Source organism: Mobula hypostoma, chromosome 8 (assembly GCF_963921235.1).
Source record: "Mobula hypostoma chromosome 8, sMobHyp1.1, whole genome shotgun sequence".
In the NCBI taxonomy this organism is placed as follows: domain Eukaryota; kingdom Metazoa; phylum Chordata; class Chondrichthyes; order Myliobatiformes; family Myliobatidae; genus Mobula; species Mobula hypostoma.
Genome location: NC_086104.1, coordinates 6,502,507 through 6,519,637, shown reverse-complemented (window position 1 = coordinate 6,519,637; position 17,131 = coordinate 6,502,507). Strand labels below are relative to the sequence as shown.

Here is a 17,131-nt window from a genome sequence, read left to right as displayed (position 1 = left end):
AGGTTTTTTATTCAGAAAGTGGTGAGTGTGTGGAATGGGCTGCCAGCGGTGGTGGTGAAGGTGGATACAATAGGGTCTTTTGAGAGACTCCTGGATAGATACATGGAGCGCTATGGTGTTCGGCACAGCTTTGTGGGCCGAAGGGCCTGTATTGTGCTGTAGGTTTTCTATGTTCTATGTTCTTTATGTTCTGTGGTAAGAAAAATTCCCTCCACCTCCCCTCTTCTTCTGTTCTCTACTCTGGCCACTTACCTCTTTTCCTCACTTACCTCACTTCCCCCTGGATTCCAAGCCCCTTCCCTTTCTCCTGTTTCCCACTCTCCTCTCCTGTCTGATTCCTTCTCCTGCCCTTGACCTTTCCTCCCTATCGTATTCACCTGTCGTCTTCCACTCTTTTCCCCATCTTTTTATTCTGGCATCTTCCCCCTTCCTTTCCAGCCCTGATGAAGGGTCTCGGCCTGAAACGACAACTGTTTGTTCATTTTCTCAGACGCTGCCTGACCTGCTGAGTTCCTCCGGCATTTTGTGTGTGTAGCTGTGGGTTTCCAGCAACTGCAGATTTTCTCGTGTTTGCTATCTAGCTAACTATTTATCATAGATGCCTAATGTAATTTTAATGTATTGTTACTGCAATGTTGTAACACATGTCAGTGATATTAAACGTGAATCTGATTCTCATCCTCGGGCCGGAAATCCACCGGAAGAGTTTCAGCTCACAGAAGAGGCAGTGGGTGGAGCCCGGATGCTAAATTATGCAGATTTTCACTCCTCGTGTCAGTCGCAGCAAGAAGAGTAACTACAGGTTGTGTCTGACTGTGAAGTTTAGAATGGATGGGGAGAGGTCGGTTGTAATTATCTTCCACCCCGTCCGTGATCCCTGTGAATAACCGAGGGAAGGAAGTGACCGCTCGCCGTGAGGTGAAAGTGTTTGTTTGTGGGTGGGGAGCAGCGCGGCGGGAGCTGGTGGTTAAGACTATACTTTTAAGGATCATTTCTATAGTCTGTGACTGAGAAATCGAGCACTAAAAAGTTTGGTCTCTGCAACCACGAGGAAGAGTCGTGGCGTTTCCTCCTGAGCGGGAAGCAGCCGGTGAGCGTTGTTTTGTACAGCGGCTCTCCGGTCTTGATGACCGTTCCCTTCTCCCCATTGCGGGGAGCTGCGGAGGGAGGAGATGCTGTCTGAGTGGTTGCTCTTCATACTCCTAAAAAAAATAGAGCTGATTTTGAAATGCTCTCAATTAGCTGAGCACCTACTAGAACAAGCGGAGTACCAGCAGCACCTGAACCCTCAGCAGGTGGAAGACTTCACCTCGACTGTGGGTATGAGGCCTCCAGACGGGGAAGAAGAGAACGAGGATTTATAAAAAGGTGATGGACCTTAAACGTCCGCAGTGTGAAGAGTACGGGGCGTTGCGTCAGCGCGCTTCGGTACTTGAACACCGTGAACGCCGACGTGACCTTCCTGCAGGAGTGCGGTCTGCCGCACCTCAGGAGTTATCGACGGTGGTCCCGGGGTTTGTCTGTGTGGTCGGGGGAGAACGATTGTCGCGCTTCCGGCCTGGGGGTTCTGCTGCGTGGAGGCAACTTCTCAATCGCCCAAGTTAAAGAGGTGGTTGCGGGGCGCCTCCTGGTAGCAGACGTCAAATACCGGGGCACTCCGCTCCGGCTGATCAACGTGTACGCCTCCCCCGTTCGGAGCGAGCGGCTGGCCGTCTTCGAGCAGCTCCCACAGCTGCTGGTGACGCCCCAGCCGGTCGTTCTGGCCGGAGACTTCAACTGCACCATTGATGCGGCTGGAGGACCCGGCAGGCTGGACACCCCACAGGTGGACCACAGCCGCAAGCCACCTGGACACGATCGGACGGCTCAGCCCGCTCCCGGATCGACTTCCTCTTCCTGTCAGAGTCCCTCACGGTCAGGTCCACCGCCGTCACGCCGGTGTTCTTCTCTGACCACTGCCTTCTGAGAGCCACCTGTCGCTTACGGGAGGACCAGAAGGCGGGCAGGGGGACTTGGAAGCTGAACGTAAAGCTGCTGACCCCAGAGAACATCGAGGAACTAGAGAGGGAGTACACAGGTTGGAGAACCTTGAAAGCCTTCTTTGATTCCCCGGTTCACTGGTGGGAAGCCACCAAGGAGAACATTAGGAGGTTCTTCATTCGCAAAGGTATCCAGAAGGCAAGGCAGGAGCAGAGGGAACTGCGTAAACTCCAGACAGAGTTGCAGCAACTTCTCCTTCTGCAGTCGAAGGGGGTGGATGTCAGGGAGGAATTGCGAGAGGTGAAGGGCCGGCAAGCCCATAACCTCGCCGCCGAATCCTCCAAGATCATCTTCCGATCAAGGGTCCGAACCGTGGAGCAGGACGAGACGTGCTCACGCTTCTTCTTCCAAAAGGTGCACAGGGGGAGCTCTGTGATCCACAACCTTAAGGAAGAGGACGGCTCAGTCGCGTCCTCGCAGACCGACATACTGAGGATCTGCAGGTCCTTCTATGCCGGTCTGTACGACGAAAAGGCCACAGAATCCACAGCCTCCCGCAACTTCCTGTCCTCTATCACGCAGGTCTTAGACGACGGCAAGCGGGAGAGTCTGGATCAGCCACTGACCCTTGGCCGACGAGCTGACAGGCTCCATCCGTTCCTTTGGGTCGGGTAAGACTCCCGGAAGCGACGGCTTACCGGCTGAGTTGTACTCGGCTCTGTGGAACTGGATGGGCCCAGACCTGCTGGAAGTGTACAACGCTATGCTTCTGGCCGGCAGTATGTCTGAGTCCATGAGGAAGGGCATCATCACCCTCATCTACAAGCAGAAGGGGGAAAGGGAGGACATTAGAAATTGGAGGCCCATCTCTCCTGAATGTGGACTACAAGATCCTGTCCAAGGCTATCGCCAACAGGGTCAAGTCTGCTCTGGGACAGGTGATCCACCCGGACCAAACCTGTGCTGTACCGGGCAGGAAGATCTCAGACAGCCTCGCGCTGCTGAGGGACACCATCGCCTACGTGCAGGACAGGGGGGTGGACGCCTGCCTGGTCAGCTTGGACCAGGAGAAAGCCTTCGACAGAATATCGCACACGTACATGGCGGACGTGCTCTCCAAAATGGGATTTGGGGAGGGAATCCGGAATTGGATCAGACTGCTCTACACAGACATCCGTAGTGCAGTCCAGGTCAACGGGTGGGAAACAGACAGCTTCCCCATCAGGTCTGGAGTCAGGCAGGGCTGTCCCCTCTCCCCTGTCTTGTTTGTCTGCTGCATAGAACCCTTTGCGGAAGCCATCAGGAGGGATGAGGGCATAAGAGGGTTGACGCTGCCAGGCAGTGGAGGGACCCAAGTGAAAACCTCCCTGTACATGGACGACGTCACCGTCTTCTGCTCTGATCCGAGGTCAGTTCGCAGGTTGATTGGCATCTGCGAACAGTTCGAGCTAGCGTCGGGGGCCAGGGTCAACCACACGAAGAGCGAAGCCATGCTCTTCGGCAACTGGCCCGACCGATCCAGTATCCCCTTCACCATCAGGTCTGACCACGTGAAGGTGTTGGGGATCGGGTTCGGAGGGGCTGAGGCGTGCAACAAGAACTGGCAGGAGCGGACTGCCAAGGTGAAACAGAAACTGGGACTGTGGGGAGGGCGTTCCCTGTCGATAACGGGCAAGAACCTGGTCATCAGATGTGAGGTGCTCTCAGGGCTGCTGTACTTGGCGCAGGTCTGGCCCGTCCCCCGCTCCTACAGCTCGGAAATCACCCGGGCTGTCTTCAGATTCGTCTGGGGATCCAAGATGGAGCGGGTGAGACGGACCGCCATGCACAAGTCTCTGGACAACGGGGGCAAGAACGTCCCCAATGTCGCCCTCACCCTGATGGCCAGCTTCGTATGTGGCTGCATCAGGTTGTGTGTAGAGCTCAGGTATGTGGGCACCAAGTACCACTACGTGCCCAGGTTCTACTTGTCGCCCTGGCTACGAAGGATGGGTCTGGCCCCACTCCCGCGCAACGCCCCAGTCAGCTGGTCGTTGCCGGCATACCTGTCCTACGTAGCAAAGTTCTTCCAGGAGAACGCCTTTGACCACAGGGCCATCAGGCAGTGGTCGACACGTAGTGTCCTGCAGGTACTGCAGGAGAAGGACGTGATGGACACAGTGGGGTGGTTCCCTGAGCAGACCATCCAGTTCATCTGGCAAAATGCCTCATCGACAGATCTCACCAACAGGCACCAAGACCTCGCCTGGCTGGCGGTGAGAGGGGCCCTCCCAGTCAGAGCCCTCCTGTACGCCCGGAACGTCGTCTCTGCACCCCACTGCCCACGGGAGGACTGCAGTGAGGAGGAGTCTGTGACCCACCTCTTTGCACACTGCCAGTTCGCAAAGAGGGTGTGGAGGAGGATGGACGGGCTAGTGTCACGGTTTATCCCCAGCAGCTGCATAACAGAGGACTCTCTGATCTACGGGCTGTTCCCGGGGACACACACGGAGACTAACGTCCCGTGCTGCTGGCAGATCATCAACTCGGTGAAAGACGCTCTTTGGTCGGCCCGAAACTTGATGATCTACCAGCACATGGAGATGTCCGTGGGAGAATGCTGCCGACTGGCACATTCTCGGCTGCAGGAGTACGTGCTGAGGGACGCACTGAAACTCGGTGCAGCCACCGCAAGGGCCCGATGGGGAAGGACCACAGTATAGGTTTCTCCACCCGTGGGAGTGGGAGGGGTCGGTGGGTGGGGAGTATACCCCTCAACAATGATATGGTAAGCTGAACTACTGGAGTGCCACGTGGGTGGCTATAAATACGGATATGTACTGTGTATAATGGAAACGTATGTAAAGGATGAAAAGTTATTGAATGGTTTATCGTATATATTTATTTTTGAATAAAGTATATTTTGAAATAAAAAAAAAGCAGGTCAAGGCAGCGTCTGAGAAAATGAACAAACAGTTGTCGTTTCAGGCCGAGACCCTTCATCAGGGCTGGAAAGGAAGGGGGGAGATGCCAGAATAACGAGATGGGAGGAGGAGTAGGAGGCAAACTGGAAGACGAAAGGTGAATACGATAGGGAGGAAAGGTCAAGGACAGGAGAGGAGAGTGGGCCACAGGAGAAAGGGAAGGAGGTTGGAATCCAGGGGAAGTGATAGGCTGGTGAAAAGAGGTAAGAGGTCAGAAAAGGGAACAGAAGAAGAGGGGAGGTGGAGGAAATTTTTCTGACCGGAAGGCAAAGTTGTTATGTGTGCCCTGAGGTTGGAGGCGACCCAGTCAGAATATAAAGAGAGGTAATGTTACAGCTATATAGGACCCTGGTCAGACCCCACTTGGAGTACTGTGCTCAGTTCTGGTCACCTCACTACAGGGGGGATGTGGAAGCCATAGAAAGGGTGCAGAGGAGATTTAGAAGGATGTTGCCTGGATTGGGGAGCATGCCTTATGAGAATAGGTTGAGTAAACTCGGCCTTTTCTCCTTGGAGCGACAGAAGATGGGAGGTGACCTGATAGAGGTGTATAAGATGATGAGAGGCATTGATTGACAGTCTGGGGCTTTTTCCCAGGGCTGAAATGGCTGCCACAAGAGGACACAGGTTTAAGGTGCTTGGAGAGTAGGTACAGAGGAGATATCAGGGGTAAGTTTTTCACTCAGAGAGTGCTGAGTGCATGAAATGGGCTGCCGGCAACGGGTCTTTTAAGAGACTTTTGGATAGGTACAAGGAGCTTAGAAAAATAGAGGCCTATGGGTAAGCCTAGTAATTTCTAAGGTAGGGACATGTTCGGCAAAATTTTGTGGGCCGAAGGGTCTGTATTGTGCTGTAGGTTTTCTATGTTTCTATAAAGTGTTGATCCTTGGGTCGGAGGTAGAAGTGAGCAGTGTGCGGTAAGGAAACTAGGAGTCTGGTGGCAGTGGATGGGAGTTCTCCAGAGTTGATGACATCAGTGATGGTGTGAGAGACAGTTTTTGATGGTCTGGAATGGGGTCCTCTGCGGGTCTGATGTTAAGATTGGGATTGTTGTGGACAGTGTGGAGGGCAGTGCGTTCAGAGAGGGTTAGTTTTCATGAGGAGTGAGGAGTGAGGAGTAAGCCAGTTGATGTCTCATCAGCAATTCAAGATGAAAAGATCCAGAGCAGGTAGAGAACGAGAGTGAGATGTCCAAGAAGAAGAGGAGCGTTGGAGAAGGGAGAGGGTGTCATCAGCACGGGGTGTGGAATCCTCGTTAAAGAAACGGACTCGGAGACGGGGGCGATGGAAGAAGAACTCGATATCATGGCAGGCGTGGAACTCACTGAGGTGTGGGTGAAGGGGGACAAAGCTGAGGTCCTTACTGAGGACAGAACATTCTGTCTCAGAGATGGGAAGGTCAGAGGGGATGGTGAAAACCCGGCATGGATGAGAGCTGGGATCAGAACAGGGAAGAGAGTTGGTGGTATCAGAGGAGAGGGGAGGGATGGTGGGCTGAGAGGAAGATGGGGTCTCCGAGGACCCAAGAGCTGGCGATGGTACCTGTGAGAGACTGGAATGCAGAGTGGTGTTAGGGAAAGGGGAGACTGGGGGGCCAGCAACACATAAAGCCTCAGCCTGGAAGTGTTAGTGATCAAGGTCCAGGCCGGAGATGGAATTAGAGGCTGTGCAATTAGTGTCATGGACCGGTCCGTGAAGTCCGCATTCCGGTTCACAGTCTAGTTCGTGGACTCAGGACTCCGGGTCTTCCAGCTGTCCCTCCTTTGGTTGAGTTAATCATAGGCACCTGATTCCCATCTCTAGGCTTGGAATATAAGTAGCCTTGGGGTTGAGTGTGTGTGGCTGGTCAGTCCCCCTTGGAGCAATCTGCTGATGGAAGGCTAGTGAAACCATTTGTGATCTCTAGGCCTGGTTGGAGGACAACTGCTTCGTGGAGCCTTGTTGCCACTCCTTGGAGTAGTTATTGTGGTATGGATTTGGCTGTTTCTGTAGCCAGACAAGATTGCTGGCTGCCCCGAGACTCAGAGCCACCCTGGATTGAGCTCCTTGCCTCTGTTAGGTAAGCCAGGTTGTAATTGCTGTTATCCTGTGGTTTGTTCTGTCCCTTCCTGTCCCTTGCCTCTGTTGGGTAAGTAGGCTGTTTGCTGTTACCCTGTGGTTGGGTCTGTTCCTCCCTGTCCTTGCCTTGGTGGGGTGAAGTTCTGCATCCTGCCCAAGCCAAGCTCCAAGAACCCAAGCCTCGAGGATCCCAAACCAAGCTCCAAGAACCCAAGCCTCGAGGATCCCAAACCAAGCTCCAAGAACCCAAGCCTCGAGGATCCCAAACCAAGCTCCAAGAACCCAAGCCTCGAGGATCCCAAACCAAGCTCCAAGAACCCAAGCCTCGAGGATCCCAAACCAAGCTCCAAGAACCCAAGCCTCGAGGATCCCAGCCTCCATCCCTCAAGTCCACGACCCTGGCCTACAGCCAAGCTCAAGACCCAAGACCCCGGCCTGCAGTCAAGCCTCAAGACCCAAGACCCCGGCCTGCAGTCAAGCCTCAAGACCCAAGACCCCGGCCTGCAGTCAAGCCTCAAGACCCAAGACCCCGGCCTGCAGTCAAGCCTCAAGACCCAAGACCCCGGCCTGCAGTCAAGCCTCAAGACCCAAGACCCCGGCCTGCAGTCAAGCCTCAAGACCCAAGACCCCGGCCTGCAGTCAAGCCTCAAGAGCAAAGACCCCAGCCTGCAGTCAAGCCTCAAGAGCAAAGACCCCAGCCTGTCTCCAAGCTCAGGCCCCTAGACCCCAGCCACATCCTGTCCTTGAGCCATGTCATGTCCTTGCCTGGTTCTGGGGTCTGAGCCCGAGGCAAGACCCAGGTTCTGGGTCCTTGTCCAGTCTTGGGCTTGGAGTCGAAGCCTTGCCTCCTAGTACATGGTTTCTAGTCCTGGTCCCATTTTCCCTAACTCAAGTCTGCGTTCTTGTCCCTGCTCCTGGTCTGAATCCTGTCACATCCCTACTCAAGTCAAGTCCTGTTCAGTGTATGTGTCTTGCATTTGGGTCCATTCCCAGCCCCCCACTGTGACAATTAGCAGTTTGAATGTGTACGGTGTCACAGGAACCAGCAATGGCAGTGGTGGAATACAGATGCACTCGGGGTCATTGGAACTGGGGTTGGTGACAATACTGTACCTGGTCTGGATGCATCCGGAACTGTCAGAGCCAGCGATAGAGTTGGTGAAATCCATAATTGGGGGCATCTGATTCTGAAATCAGGTCGGAGCGGGAGTTAGTGGGATCGCTGTCTGGGGGTGTCAATGCCGTTGGAACCCAGTGTCCAGGGTTGCCTTTTTGTACTTTATGGTTTTTATCATTATGTATTGCAATGTTCTCCTGCCACAAATCAACAGATTTCATGGGATGGGATTACAGGTAATATTAAACCTGATTCGGACTCTGAGCTAGGTAGATATCTATTTATCTACCTCCCTCCCTTTCTGCCCCGGTCCACACACCCCTCCCATCAGATTCCTTCCTCGTCATCCCTTTGTCCTTTCCACCTATCGCTTTCCAGATTGTCCTCCTTCCCCTCCCCCACAGTCTTATTCCAGCTTCTTCCCCCTTCCTTCCCAGTCCTGAAGAAGGATCTCGGCCAGAAATGTCGGCTGTTTGTTCATTGCCACGGATGCTGCCGGAACAGCTGAGTTCCTCCTGCACTTTGTGTGTTTGTCTCTGCATTTGCAGCATCTGCAGAATCTCTTGTGTTTAGATAGATAGACAGTTATAGACAGATAGATAGAGATAGATGGACAGACAGACAGATAAATAGATTGATAGATAGTGTCAATAGATAGATAGCTAGTAATATAAACAACAATATAGGTGTGTAGATTAATTGTTCATGTGGGTGTAATGGGATGGTGCAGCTCATTGAGCCGGAAAAACCTGTTACCGAGCTGTATCTCAAAATAAGTCGTCTTAAATGTGCACTTTTGTACTGTAATAAATAGTCTATTGGTAACAATCCAGAGAGGTGAAGGATACAGGCCCTGTCACTTTCTGAGTCTGTACTGTAATAAATAGTCTGTTGGTAACAATCCAGTGAAACAAGGGATACAGGCCCTGTCATTTTCTCGGCTTGCAACTGCAAGAGCAAATAAATTGTCTCCATCCCATTGTTTCAATTCTTGTTTGGGGGATTTTTGCCAATTCTTCCTTGCAAAAGGCTTCTAGTTCTGTGAGATTCTTTGGCCATCTTGAAAGCACTGCTCTTTTGAGGTCTATCCACAGATTTTCAACGATGTTTAAGTTGGGGGACTGTGAGGGCCATGGCAAAACCTTCAGCCTGCGCCTCTTGAGGTAGTCCATTATGTTTTTTTTTTGAGGTGCGTTTAGGATCATTATCCTGTTGTAGAAGCCATCCTCTTTTCATCTTCATCTTTTTTACAGATGGTGTGATGTTTGCTTCCAGAATTTGCTGGTATTTAATGGAATTCATTCTTCCCTCTACCAGTAAATGTTCCCCGTGCCACTGGCTGCAACACAAGCCCAAAGCATGATCGATCCACCCACGTGCTTAACAGTTGGAGAGGTGTTCTTTTCATGAAATTCTGCACCCTGTTTTCTCCAAACATACCTTGCTCATTGCGGCCAAAAAATTCTGTTTTAACTTCATCAGTCCACAGGACTTGTTTCCGAAATACATCAGGCTTGTTTAGATGTCCCTCTGCAAACTTCTGACGCTGAATTTTGTGGTGAGGATGCAGGAAAGGTTTTCTTCTGATGACTCTTCCATGAAGGTCATATTTGTGCAGGTGTTGCTGCACAGTAGAACAGTGCACCACCACTCCAGAGTCTGCTAAATCTTCCTGAAGGTCTTTTGCAGTCAAACGTGAGTTCTGATTTCCCTTTCTAGCAATCCTACGAGCAGTTCTCCCAACGTTTTCTTGGTCTTCCACACCTCAACCTGACCTCCACCATTCCTGTTAACTGCCATTTCTTAATTACATTACGAACTGAGGAAACGGCTACCTGAAAACGCTTTGCTGTCTTCTTTTAGCCTTCTGCTTTGTGGGCATCATTTATTTTAATTTTCAGAGCTAGGCAGCTGCTTAGAGGAGCCCATGGCTGCTGATTGTTGGGACAAGGTTTGAGGAGTCAGGGAATTTATAAAGCTTTGAAATTTGCATCACCTGGCCTTTCCTAACGATGACTGTGAACAAGCCATAGCCCCTAACAAGCTAATTAAGGTCTGAGACCCTGGTAAAAGTTATCTGAGAGCTCAAATCTCTTGGGGTGCCAAACGTTTGAAATGCTGCCCCCTTCCTTTTTTTCACTCTAAAATTGTACAAAACAAAAATAATACACTAATCTTGCTTAAAATGTTGAAAATAATGTTTCATCTTTAACTTAGTGACCTTTGGAGATCAGTTCATCTTCTACTCACTTAACTATTCACAGTAACAGAAATTTTGACCGGGGTGCCCAAACTTTTGCATGCTACTGTATTTATCAAGAGATGCAGGAAGTCCCGAATGAAGTTGACACAGAACCTCGGGGTGTATGACGGAGACAATAGCGTAGAAAACGTAAGCTTTCATTAAATAACCCTGTTCTGTGGAAGTGTCACGGCCCGAAACGTTGACTGTTTTGGATGCTGTGTGAGCTGACTTCGGTTTATCAGACCAAACAGCAGATTGTGTGCTTCAAAAAGAATAAGATGAGAAAACAGACCAGTCATCATGGGTGGATCGGTAGTGGAGGGAGTGGGCAATTTCAAATTTCTGGATATTAATATCTTGGAGGACCTAACCTGCTCCCAACATTTCTAATAAGAAATCAAAACAACGGCTATATTTCATGAGGAACCTAGGGAAGTTTGGTCTGTCACCTAAAACACTCAAATTTCTACAGATGTACTGGGGAGATCATTCTCATAGGCTACATCTGCGTCCGGGGGAGGGGGGTTGTTAAGTGGCGATATTACACAGGATCGAAGGGAGTTGCACAGCATCAATAAGTCGACTTTCGTAAGTCACGCCAGATCATAACATACTTAAAATCAGGAAGGCGCCCCATTCGACTCCGTTCAGTTCCGGAAACTCTGAAGAGCAACCACTCAGACAGCGTCTCCTCCCTCCGCAGCTCCCCGCAATGGGGAAGAAGGGAACGGTCATCAAGACCGAAGAGCCGCTGTACAAAACAACGCTCACCGGCTGCTTCCCGCTCAGGAGGAAACGCCACGACTCTTCCTCGTGGTTGCAGAGACCAAACTTTTTAGTGCTCGATTTCTCAGTCAGTTTTTTTTTCCAAAAATACTTTATTCAGAAATATTACAAAATAAAAATAATTACATACAAGAAAAGAAAACCATTCGTTGACTGTAAGTCCTTATTCAATACAGTTATTAACATTAAAAATTTTGCGTTGACTCTCTGTTCATTTACAAATGAAAGATGTTTACAGTAAATCATGCGTTTTCTCTCAACCCTTGGTCAAGAGTTAAGACTTATTAACAATCAAAATTTTCAACAATAAAGGCAGGCAATGGCTTTAATACTTTCCCAAATTAACAATTCCACCCACTCCTTGGGCACCATGTTGATTATCTGTCCACACCGCTGATGAGGGTAGGTCTCCTCCCCACCCAACCCCTCCCCCTCCTACGGGTGATGAACGTTAAACTATGGTCCTTCCCCACCGGGCCTTCGCGGTATCCGCACCAAGTTTGAGTGCGTCCCTCAGCACGTACTCCTGCAGCCGAGAATGTGCTAGTCGGCAGCATTGAATCATGGACATTTCCATGTGCTGGTAGACCATCAAGTTTCGGGCCGACCAAAGAGCGTCTTTCACCGAGTTGATGATCTGCCAGCAGCACCGGATGTTGGTCTCCGTGTGCGTCCCCGGGAACAGCCCCGTAGATCATTGGAGTCCTCGGTAATGCAGCTGCTGGGCATGAATCTTAGTACCGTCCCTTCCATTCTCCTCCACACCTTCTTCGCGAACCCACAGTGTGCAAAGAGGTGAGCCCCCGACTCCACCCCATTACAGTCCTCCCGTGGGCAGTGGGGTGCGGAGACGACATTCCGGGAGTACAGGAGGGATCTGACTGGGAGGGCCCCTCTCACCGCCAGCCAGGCGAGGTCTTTGTGCCTGTTGGTGAGATCTGGCGATGAGGCATTTTGCCAGATGAACTGGATGGTCTGCTCCGGGAACCACCCCACTGTGTCCATCACGTCCTTCTCCTGCAGTGCCTGCAGGACATTACGTGCCGACCACTGCCTGATGGCCCTGTGGTCAAATGCGTTGGTCTTGAAGAATTTTTCTATGAAGGACAGGTAAGGGGGCAACGACCAGCTGACAGGGGTGTTGCGCGGGAAAGGGGCCAGACCCATCCTTCGTAGCCAGGGCGACAGGTAAAACCTAGGCACATAATAGTACTTTGTGCCCACGTATCTGGGATCCACGCACAACCTGATGCAGCCACACACGAAGCTGGCCATCAGGGTGAGGGAGACATTGGGGACGTTCTTGCCCCCATTGTCCAGGGACTTGTGCATGGCGGTCCGTCTCACCCGCTCCATCTTGGATCCCCAGACGAATCTGAAGACAGCCCGGGTGATTTCCGAGCTGTAGGAGCGGGGGACGGGCCAGACCTGCGCCAAGTACAGCAGCCCTGAGAGCACCTCACATCTGATGACCAGGTTCTTGCCCGTTATCGACAGGGAACGCCCTCCCCACAGTCCCAGTTTCTGTTTCACCTTGGCAGTCCGCTCCTGCCAGTTCTTGTTGCACGCCTCAGCCCCTCCGAACCCGATCCCCAACACCTTCACGTGGTCAGACCTGATGGTGAAGGGGATACTGGATCGGTCGGGCCAGTTGCCGAAGAGCATGGCTTCGCTCTTCGTGTGGTTGACCCTGGCCCCCGACGCTAGCTCGAACTGTTCGCAGATGCCAATCAACCTGCGAACTGACCTCGGATCAGAGCAGAAGACGGTGACGTCGTCCATGTACAGGGAGGTTTTCACTTGGGTCCCTCCACTGCCTGGCAGCGTCAACCCTCTTATGCCCTCATCCCTCCTGATGGCTTCCGCAAAGGGTTCTATGCAGCAGACAAACAAGACAGGGGAGAGGGGACAGCCCTGCCTGACTCCAGACCTGATGGGGAAGCTGTCTGTTTCCCACCCGTTGACCTGGACTGCACTACGGATGTCTGTGTAGAGCAGTCTGATCCAATTCCGGATTCCCTCCCCAAATCCCATTTTGGAGAGCACGTCCGCCATGTACGTGTGCGATATTCTGTCGAAGGCTTTCTCCTGGTCCAAGCTGACCAGGCAGGCGTCCACCCCCCTGTCCTGCACGTAGGCGATGGTGTCCCTCAGCAGCGCGAGGCTGTCTGAGATCTTCCTGCCCGGTACAGCACAGGTTTGGTCCGGGTGGATCACCTGTCCCAGAGCAGACTTGACCCTGTTGGCGATAGCCTTGGACAGGATCTTGTAGTCCACATTCAGGAGAGATGGGCCTCCAATTTCTAATGTCCTCCCTTTCCCCCTTCTGCTTGTAGATGAGGGTGATGATGCCCTTCCTCATGGACTCAGACATACTGCCGGCCAGAAGCATAGCGTTGTACACTTCCAGCAGGTCTGGGCCCATCCAGTTCCACAGAGCCGAGTACAACTCAGCCGGTAAGCCGTCGCTTCCGGGAGTCTTACCCGACCCAAAGGAACGGATGGAGCCTGTCAGCTCGTCGGCCAAGGGTCAGTGGCTGATCCAGACTCTCCCGCTTGCCGTCGTCTAAGACCTGCGTGATAGAGGACAGGAAGTTGCGGGAGGCTGTGGATTCTGTGGCCTTTTCGTCGTACAGACCGGCATAGAAGGACCTGCAGATCCTCAGTATGTCGGTCTGCGAGGACGCGACTGAGCCGTCCTCTTCCTTAAGGTTGTGGATCACAGAGCTCCCCCTGTGCACCTTTTGGAAGAAGAAGCGTGAGCACGTCTCGTCCTGCTCCACGGTTCGGACCCTTGATCGGAAGATGATCTTGGAGGATTCGGCGGCGAGGTTATGGGCTTGCCGGCCCTTCACCTCTCGCAATTCCTCCCTGACATCCACCCCCTTCGACTGCAGAAGGAGAAGTTGCTGCAACTCTGTCTGGAGTTTACGCAGTTCCCTCTGCTCCTGCCTTGCCTTCTGGATACCTTTGCGAATGAAGAACCTCCTAATGTTCTCCTTGGTGGCTTCCCACCAGTGAACCGGGGAATCAAAGAAGGCTTTCAAGGTTCTCCAACCTGTGTACTCCCTCTCTAGTTCCTCGATGTTCTCTGGGGTCAGCAGCTTTACGTTCAGCTTCCAAGTCCCCCTGCCCGCCTTCTGGTCCTCCCGTAAGCGACAGGTGGCTCTCAGAAGGCAGTGGTCAGAGAAGAACACCGGCGTGACGGCGGTGGACCTGACCGTGAGGGACTCTGACAGGAAGAGGAAGTCGATCCGGGAGCGGGCTGAGCCGTCCGATCGTGTCCAGGTGGCTTGCGGCTGTGGTCCACCTGTGGGGTGTCCAGCCTGCCGGGTCCTCCAGCCGCATCAATGGTGCAGTTGAAGTCTCCGGCCAGAACGACCGGCTGGGGCGTCACCAGCAGCTGTGGGAGCTGCTCGAAGACGGCCAGCCGCTCGCTCCGAACGGGGGAGGCGTACACGTTGATCAGCCGGAGCGGAGTGCCCCGGTATTTGACGTCTGCTACCAGGAGGCGCCCCGCAACCACCTCTTTAACTTGGGCGATTGAGAAGTTGCCTCCACGCAGCAGAACCCCCAGGCCGGAAGCGCGACAATCGTTCTCCCCCGACCACACAGACAAACCCCGGGACCACCGTCGATAACTCCTGAGGTGCGGCAGACCGCACTCCTGCAGGAAGGTCACGTCGGCGTTCACGGTGTTCAAGTACCGAAGCGCGCTGACGCAACGCCCCGTACTCTTCACACTGCGGACGTTTAAGGTCCATCACCTTTTTATAAATCCTCGTTCTCTTCTTCCCCGTCTGGAGGCCTCATACCCACAGTCGAGGTGAAGTCTTCCACCTGCTGAGGGTTCAGGTGCTGCTGGTACTCCGCTTGTTCTAGTAGGTGCTCAGCTAATTGAGAGCATTTCAAAATCAGCTCTATTTTTTTTAGGAGTATGAAGAGCAACCACTCAGACAGCATCTCCTCCCTCCGCAGCTCCCCGCAATGGGGAGAAGGGAACGGTCATCAAGACCGGAGAGCCGCTGTACAAAACAACGCTCACCGGCTGCTTCCCGCTCAGGAGGAAACGCCACGACTCTTCCTCGTGGTTGCAGAGACCAAACTTTTTAGTGCTCGATTTCTCAGTCACAGACTATAGAAATGATCCTTAAAAGTATAGTCTTAACCACCAGCTCCCGCCGCGCTGCTCCCCACCCACAAACAAACACTTTCACCTCACGGCGAGCGGTCACTTCCTTCCCTCGGTTATTCACAGGGATCACGGACGGGGTGGAAGATAATTACAACCGACCTCTCCCCATCCATTCTAAACTTCACAGTCAGACACAACCTGTAGTTACTCTTCTTGCTGCGACTGACACGAGGAGTGAAAATCTGCATAATTTAGCATCCGGGCTCCACCCACTGCCTCTTCTGTGAGCTGAAACTCTTCCGGTGGATTTCCGGCCCGAGGATGAGAATCAGATTCACGTTTAATATCACTGACATGTGTTACAACATTGCAGTAACAATACATTAAAATTACATTAGGCATCTATGATAAATAGTTAGCTAGATAGCAAACACGAGAAAATCTGCAGTTGCTGGAAACCCACAGCTACACACACAAAATGCCGGAGGAACTCAGCAGGTCAGGCAGCGTCTGAGAAAATGAACAAACAGTTGTCGTTTCAGGCCGAGACCCTTCATCAGGGCTGGAAAGGAAGGGGGAAGATGCCAGAATAAAAAGATGGGGAAAAGAGTGGAAGACGACAGGTGAATACGATAGGGAGGAAAGGTCAAGGGCAGGAGAAGGAATCAGACAGGAGAGGAGAGTGGGAAACAGGAGAAAGGGAAGGGGCTTGGAATCCAGGGGGAAGTGAGGTAAGTGAGGAAAAGAGGTAAGTGGCCAGAGTAGAGAACAGAAGAAGAGGGGAGGTGGAGGGAATTTTTCTTACCACAGAACATAAAGAACATAGAACATAGAAAACCTACAGCACAATACAGGCCCTTCGGCCCACAAAGCTGTGCCGAACACCATAGCGCTCCATGTATCTATCCAGGAGTCTCTCAAAAGACCCTATTGTATCCACCTTCACCACCACCGCTGGCAGCCCATTCCACACACTCACCACTTTCTGAATAAAAAACCTTACCCATAACATCTCCTCTTACCTACCTCCAAGCACCTTAAAACTGTGCCCTCTCGTGTTAGCCATTTCAGCCCTGGGAGCCTCTGACCATCCATGTGATCAATGCCTCTCATCAACTTATACACCTCTATCAGGTCACCTCTCATCCTCCGTTGCTCCAAGGAGAAAAGGCAGAGTTCACTCAAACTATTCTCATAAGGCATGCTCCCCAATCCAGGCAACATCCTTGTAAATCTCCTCTGCACCCTTTCTATGGTCTCCACATCCTTCCTGTAGTGAGGCGACCAGAACTGAGCACAGTACTCCAAGTGGGGTCTGATCAGGGTCCTATATAGCTGCAACATTACCTCTCGGCTCCTAAACTCAATCCCACGGTTGATGAAGGCCAATGCACCGAATGTCTTCTTAACCACAGAGTCAACCTGTGCAGCAGCTTTGAGTGTCCTATGGACTCAGACCCCAAGATCCCTCTGATCTCCCATATGGCCAAAAGTTTTACCATTAATATAGTATTCTGCCATCATATTTGACTTTCGATATTTGAGATGAAGATGGGGTCTCCAAGGACAGAAGGGTTGGCGATGGTACCTGTGAGAGACTAGAATGAAGAGTGGTGTTGGAGAAAGGTGAGACTGGGGGGGCCAGCAGCAACACATAAAGTCTTGGCCTGGAAGTGTTAGTGATCAAGGTCCAGGCCGGAGATGGAATAAGAGGCCATGCAATTAGCAGTTTGAATGTGTCTGGTGTCACAGGAACCAGCAATGGCAGTGGTGGAATCCAAATTCACTCGGGGTCATTGGAACTGGGGTTGGTGACAATACTGTACCCGGTCCGGAGGCGTCCAGAG

The 17,131-nt window shown here is 52.1% G+C and overlaps 3 non-coding genes across 3 annotated transcripts; 1 reads left to right on the top strand and 2 right to left on the bottom strand.

The window, feature by feature from the left end:
• Positions 1-969: 969 nt before the first annotated feature.
• Positions 970-1,188, top strand: LOC134351241 (small nucleolar RNA U3). Its single transcript, XR_010019088.1, has one exon. It is a non-coding gene; the product is annotated as a small nucleolar RNA U3 (small nucleolar RNA).
• Positions 1,189-11,035: 9,847 nt separating this feature from the next.
• On the bottom strand, positions 11,036-11,242 carry LOC134351242 (small nucleolar RNA U3). Its single transcript, XR_010019089.1, has one exon. It is a non-coding gene; the product is annotated as a small nucleolar RNA U3 (small nucleolar RNA).
• A 3,854-nt stretch (positions 11,243-15,096) lies between these two features.
• LOC134351240 (small nucleolar RNA U3) lies at positions 15,097-15,315 on the bottom strand. The gene has a single exon (XR_010019087.1). It is a non-coding gene; the product is annotated as a small nucleolar RNA U3 (small nucleolar RNA).
• Between the last annotated feature and the right edge of the window lie 1,816 nt (positions 15,316-17,131).